We start from the raw sequence: 7,476 nt of genomic DNA on the forward strand, positions 1-7,476 counted from the left end.
TCTCCCGCTTAACACCTGATATAACTCCTACTGTTTTGTGGTGCAAAATTTTGCATCGGTGGCGCAGTCGAGCACATTTGGGACGCTATTCATTGGGCTATAATAAACCCGAAAATTAGGAGTAGCGTGGAGACGCTGGTGTAACTGACCTCTTGAAAGTCGCGACTGGGACTGACAGGGCAACTCGCGCATGAAAAACTTAATAAAATTTCGTTTTTGTGCGCATAAAAAATAAGCTTATAAATTTATGAATAATCAATGTCTATACATTTTCACTTGCTGAATCCAAATTTGAACTAATTTTTCGCTACTTCTGAAGTATTTGAGGAGCTTAAACTGAGACCGACGGGACATATAATCAAGGTATGCGCGTCTGATAGCTCTCAGACTGATAGTTTTACTAATTTTTTGAAAAGCCCAATTGACTATTTAAACGCCTGCGAGTGGAATTGATTGGAAAAGTATCCTAGTAACAAATTTCACTTAAATTTAAATTAATTCAAATACCTTTTCTTACTCGAAAACAAATGAAATATGCGTGGGACCGACGGGACATGGAAACGAAGGACAACTTTGAAAATTTTTGTAATAATTGACCAAACAAGAATTGAAGTTGAAAATGTGTTTTCTTTTATTATTATTATTCACACCAATGATATAATTTGGGAAATGAGAATGAGAATTTTTCAGACCCGTATAAACATAGGTACATATCCATTACTTACCTGTGACCTTGAAAAGCCTATACAGAAACAAATTCAACAGAAGCTATTTCACGAGGAAGGTATATAAAATTTCAAACGGCGTATCTGCGTGACATTAGTATCTTTATTGTCTAGTCTAAATCTGATTAGATCCAGAAGATTTCACCTCTAGGACGTATTTTAATTCTATGGTTTATTTTAATTTTAAAAAGTACGCGTTCTTTAAAAAAAAGTTCGAAAGCTAATCTAAACATATAATTTAGGCGAAGAATTTTCTAAGTAAACCAATTATTTTCCCTTCGTCGTTTTTTCAAAAGTTAATTTGATCATTTGTAAGCACTGTTTATGGTTATGGAAGTTTCCGCAATTTCAACCCCTTTTGAAGCTCGTTTACGTATTTTTTTTTGAAAAGTAATGTTCACCCAATAACTTTCAACTGTATAATTACAATTTCTTTATCGTTTTCATCATCGTTTCCAACTACCACTTTGTAAACAGTACCAAATCAAAACAAACTCTTAGATAACCGGACGCCAGATCCGCATGGATCAGAAATAAATTTGAATTTACAAAAAAATAACAACAAGTAAAGAATATAGTACACAAAATTGAAGGGGAATATGATTGTTAATAAATTGAATAACGATTTACGTAATACAAATAACTCATTTTAAAAGAAGGACTGCAGAAAGAATATAGTTAGGAAATTTATTATAATTGTTTGACAAAAGAGAATTACTGAGGAAAAAACAAATGCAAGTGTGCAACTAAATCAACAAGATTGCGAAAAAACCAAATTTCACGATTTAATAATAATAAGATAAATTCTCCAGGGAGAGTCAAAACAATTCAGGGATAATATTATATTATCACAAGTCAAAATCTATTACAGTTGTAGTCCGATAGCTTGCCGTCCGATAAGTGGGCACTCCCGCTAAAGCTTCATCACACGTACGGCACACACCAATTGTGGTTCTCCCACTACGCGTGCTATGTTGCTAATAATTTGCGCCCATGATTTACGCATGCGCGCACCTAATTTCGTGCTACTAGAGGGGGCATCCGATAAGTCCGCAATTCCTGGAATTTTCCGCCCCTACAGCCCCGAAGTTGGAAAGTTATCCGACTTTTACTGTATATGACAGAAACATAGATTTACTGAAAAAAACAAGAAGGAATACAATAGATATCCACGAAGACACTTAATCCACAATAATTCTCTCAAAACAAATGAACTTTGTCGGTGAAAAGAATTTGAGTGTTATTCCGTAAAGCTGCTCGAAGAAAAGTGACTTTTTCTTCACTGTTGTTTTTTTCCATCACGACGAGGTAAGTCCTGATTCGTCATTCACAAATCTTTTCATTGGCGATGATAGGGATTTTGGTAGATGCAAAAGAACGGCGAGAAATGTGACGTAGTCTGTGATGAGTCGGGCTTGAGCTAAGGAGGGCCCAGTCGCGTAGCCGGGGATAGACAATAAACCTCCTTGAAATAGAAACTTTTAAACTTTACTTCAAGGTAGATTAGTTGAAGGGGTCATCTTCAATAATCAATAGTAATCCCAACAACATTTCAAAAATATTTATTGGGTTTTGCTGTTCGGGTAGAAGAATGGGGACAAGATGACATACAGTAGTATGTTAGGTAGGAAATTTCAATTGGTTTGAGTAACTCCAATCGATAAAAGGTGTCCCAAATGCTTCGCGACGTTTCTCTCTCGGCTAAAAAGGGTGCGGATTCTTATACATGGTTAGATTAATCAGAAACTACATAAATAAAGAGGAAACAGTTATTTTTATAAGTATTATTTATTATCATTTTATTTATATTTAGGTATTTTATTTTTTTAAATACTTATTTCGTATTTAAAAGGGAATAAACTAAATAAACCCTAGTCTTGAAACGCTGCAGCTTACGGATTCAAATAACTATAATTGATTCTTAAAATTGACAGTGGATTTAATTAAATATTAGTAAACCATTTAACTCCTGAATAACAAAGGCTGACAAGATTTTTAAATCAGAAACTAGGCTATACTTTTCTGAAGGATTTTGACTCGCGAAATCTGAATTTGGCCTCAGAATTTCTCAAAGCCTGGTTTTTCTTGAGATGTCCTGAACTTAAAGTGCATAAAATGCCGTTTTTCGCTGTATTGGAGGTTAGATTACACGGCTTTTAACTAATGACCCAAAAACCAGACTATAGTTAATATTAGATTTTATGCTTTCACGATGATTCATTTTGATAAAAAGAGATATTTCGGGATTCACTCGTGTAAACAAAACTACGAATTGTTTGCCGACGTTTCGTGAACATTGCAGTTCACACCTTCAGGACTGACCTGAAACTGAGGTATCAGGTCATGCTGTTCTTAGGTATACTCTCAACCATGCCTGTGATTGGCCAGAGCGCCCCACCGTGGGGACTGGTCGAACTTGATTGGCCAATGAAGTGTTTTTTAAAAACTTGACGATACTTATCTAAAGGCTTTCGACGCGCTGAGTTAAAATCTGGCCTCAGAATTGTTCAAACCTGGTTTTCCTTAAGTTATTATAACCTAAATGTTTAAAAAAATGCTATTTTTCGCTCTACGGAAAAGTATAGTCTGGTTTCTTGGTGAGCAGCAAAAATCCGTGCGATCTAACCTCCAGTGTAGCGGAAACCAGCATTTTCTGCACTTTTAGGTTAGGATATCTCTAGAAACACCAGACTTCGGTGGTCTTCTATTTATATCTTGATCCTCATTTGAAAGAACTGGAAGAAACTGGCGAATTTAATGTTTTGCGTGATTCTTCATTTCATGCATGAGTCAATTTTAAGGTTATATTTTTCAGGTATATACTCGTATAGTATGAATATTATTACTATTATACATATTATTAATGTTACTAATATAATTATAACATATAACATTAATTTGAATTAATATTTGACTAACTTTTAATACAAATAGTTAAATTTTCAACTAAAATAATAAGTTTTCTTGGAATCTAGTAAAATATCCTAAGATGTATTAAATCCTTTAAAATCTCATATTGAATTACTGTAATCAATTTAAAATTCCTTGGAACCTTTTAAAATACTCTCAAATATTTCGAAACCTTCAAAATCTTTTGAAAAATCTTGACATTTTTTAAAGGTTTTTAACAAGCTTTGGAATTTTTTTTAAACAACCTTGCTATAATTATTAAAATTCTTTGAAATTCCTTTCATTTATAAAAATAAATTAGAAATTCAGTAAAATATTTTTAAACATCCTCAAATATTTAAAATCCTTTAAAATATTTTAAAATCTCTTGAAAATTCCTTGAAAATTTAAAAATACCCTGAAATATTCCAAATCTCTCATAATACCCTACTACATTATTGAAATCAATTAAAAATTCCTTGCAATCTATTAAGATATCATAAAATATATTGAATCTTTCAAAATCTCATATTAAATCACCGTAATCAATTAAAAATTCCTTGGAACATTTTAAAATACTCTCAAATATTGCAATACCTTTAAAATATTTTGAGATACCTTGACCTTTTTTTAAAGATTTTTAAACGACTTCTGTAAAATTCTTTGAAATTCCTTAAAATTAGAAAATTAGGATGAAAATTCCTTAACATCTTTTAAAACATCCTTAAATATTTAAAATGCTTAAAAATCTGCAGAAATCTCTTGAAATTTTTTAATGCTCTTGAAAATTCCTTGAAATTTTTAAAATACCCTGAAATATCTCAAAACCTTTAAAATCTCATATTAAATTGCTGTAATCAATTAAAAATTCTTTGGAACCTTTTGGAAAATTCCCTGAAATATTTCAAATCTTTCAAAATATCATATTAAATTACTTTAATTAATGACATTTCCTTGGAATCTTTAAAATTCTCACAAATTTTTCAAATCCGTCAAAATCTTTTGAAATGCCTAGGACTTTTTTTTAGGATTTCTTAATTACTTTCGAATTAAAAAAAAGCCTTCTAAAAATTTTTTAATTCTTTGAAATTTCTGTAAATTATAAAAATAAATTGAAAATTCGTTGACATCTTTTAAAACATCCTCAAATATTTAAAATCTTTGAAAATCTCTTGAGATTTTGTAACGCTTCAGATTGAAATTTAAAAAAGAGAAAAGTTTCAAAACGTTAAATATTGAAATGTTTGTAGATTAGAGTTTTGAAAATGAAACAAATAAAAATTCCTAACTTTCGAAATTTTATTTTCAAACATTTTCAACTACGAAATAGGAATAATTTTCAACTCGATGGGATTCAAGTCTTCAAATTTAGAATTGCAAATTTGGAAGTTTATTTATAAAAAATTAATAATTATAAATAAATTGAATCCGTTCAAAATTTAAATGTATGTTTTTCAATTGGACAATCTCTGAATTAAATTATTTCAGACTGAAATTTAGAAAACATAAAAATTTTAAAACATTAAAAATTTAACTGTTTGTAGATTAGTTAAACTATTAAATTAAAGTTGTAATAGAAATTACTCGAGTTAAAGTTTAACTATTTCTAAAACGATTTTTGTATATAATTATAAAATTATATGTATATTTTTTTATGGCATTTTTAAATTTTCAAGGAATTTTCAAGAGATTTCAAAATCTTTTAAAGGATTTGGTATATTTTAGGATATTCTAATAGACTTAAATGAATTTTTAAGTGATTTTAATAACTTAGTATGAGATTTGACAGGATTTGAAATATTTTATGGTATTTTTAAAATTTTAAGATATTTTCAAAAGCTTTAAAAAATTTCAAAAGATTCGTAAAGATTTTAAATATTTGAGGATGTTTTAAAAGATGCCAAGGAATTTTTAATTGATTACAGTAATATAATGTCAGATTTTAAAGGATATGAAATATTTCAGGGTATTTTTAAAATTTCAAGGAATTTTCAAGAGCTCTAAAAAATTTTCAAGAGATTTCTACAGATTTTTAAGCATTTTAAATATTTGAGTATGTTTTAAAAGATGTCAAGGAATTTTCATCATATTTTTCTAATTTTAAGGAATTTCAAAGAATTTTAAAGAAGTAGTTTAAAAATCTTTTTAAAAAAAAGGTCAAGGTATCTCAAAATATTTTGAAGGTATTGCAATATTTGAAAGTATTTTAAAATGTTCCAAAGGATTTTCAATTGATCACAGTGATTTAATATGAGATTTTAAAGGATTTGATACATCTTAGAATACTTTACTAGATTCCAAGGAATGTTCAATTGATTTCAATAATTTAGTATGAGATTTTAAAGGATTTAAAATATTTTACGGTATTTTTAAAATTTCAAAGAGTTTTCAAAAGAGCTTTGCCAAATTTCAAGAGATTTTAAAATTTGCTTCCTGAAAATTTAACTATTTTGTGAAATTTTTTTTTGGTTTTGTATAAAATTCATTTCTTTTAACTAAAAGAAAATTATACTTTATGGAAAATAAATTTCTTTTGTGCAAAGGTCATGTATTTGATTAAAAATGCCTTTTTTCTCATACAATTCAGCCATTTGGATAAAAATTTAACTTTTTGCTTAAAAATTTTAATATTTTGTTAAAAACAAATTCAACCATTTTTTTGCAGAAAACTAATTGTTTTAGTTGAAAATGTAACTATTTGTATTAAAAGTTAGTCAACTATTAATTAAAATTAATGTTATATTTTATAACTATATTATTAACATTACGGAATTTTCAATTTATTTTTAGAATTTAAAGGATTTTCAAAGAATTCTAACAACTTTAGCAGGGTTATCTAAAAAAATTCCAAAGTATATTAAAAATCTTTAAAAGATGCCAAGGTCTTTCAAAATATTTTGAAGGTTTAGAAATATTTGAGAGTATTTTAAAACGGTCCAAGGAATTTTCAATTTTTGACCGTAATGCAATATGAGATTTTAAAATTGATTTCAATAATTCAGTATGAGATTTCAAAGGATTTGAAATCTTTTAAGGTATTAAACTTGTAAGGAATTTTCATGAGCTTTCAAATATTTTAAGCGGTTTTAAAGGATTCAGAAATTTTCAGGATATTTTAAACATTCCAACGAATTTCCAATTAATTTCAATAATTTCGAGCGATTTCAAAAAATTTTAACGTTGTTTTTTCTCATATTTTTTTTGTTTGATGATTCATCAATTAGTTGCATAAATTTGTTTTCTGCAAATGTAACTATTTTGTAGAAAATTTATTTTCTTTTTGGTTCTAAATTAATTTTTTTAACCACAAATTTAACTATTCTATGTTTAAATAAAAAGTGATCCTTTTTAGTTAAAATTCTTTGTATTTTATTGAATAATCTTCTTTCTGGGTAGAAAATTAATCTTTGTTGTCGGAAATTTAACTACGATTAAACATTAATTTTTTGTTCCGAAAATTAGTCTTCATGGAAAATAAATTTCTTTTGTGCAATGTTCATGTATTTTATTAGAAATGCCTTTTTTTTTAATATACAATTTAGCTTTTTGGATGAAAATGTAATTTTTTTATTAAAAATTTTACTATTATGTTGAAAACAGTTTAAAAAATGTTTTTTGTTCAATTATGTATTTGATTCAAAATTTTTTTGTTGCAGAAAACTAATTGTTTTAGTTGAAAGTTTAACTATTTCTATTAAAAGTTAGTCAACTATTCATTAATATTATTATAATATTTCATAATGATAATATTAACATTAATTTCAGTATTCAGTGGAAGCTTCTAATGTGTCCCCTAAGGGTTTACATTTTTCTTACACCTTCTTTATTCCTTTACACACCCTCCACACACTTACTTGGTGGT

Source organism: Belonocnema kinseyi, chromosome 1 (assembly GCF_010883055.1).
Source record: "Belonocnema kinseyi isolate 2016_QV_RU_SX_M_011 chromosome 1, B_treatae_v1, whole genome shotgun sequence".
Taxonomy (NCBI): Eukaryota; Metazoa; Arthropoda; class Insecta; order Hymenoptera; family Cynipidae; genus Belonocnema; species Belonocnema kinseyi.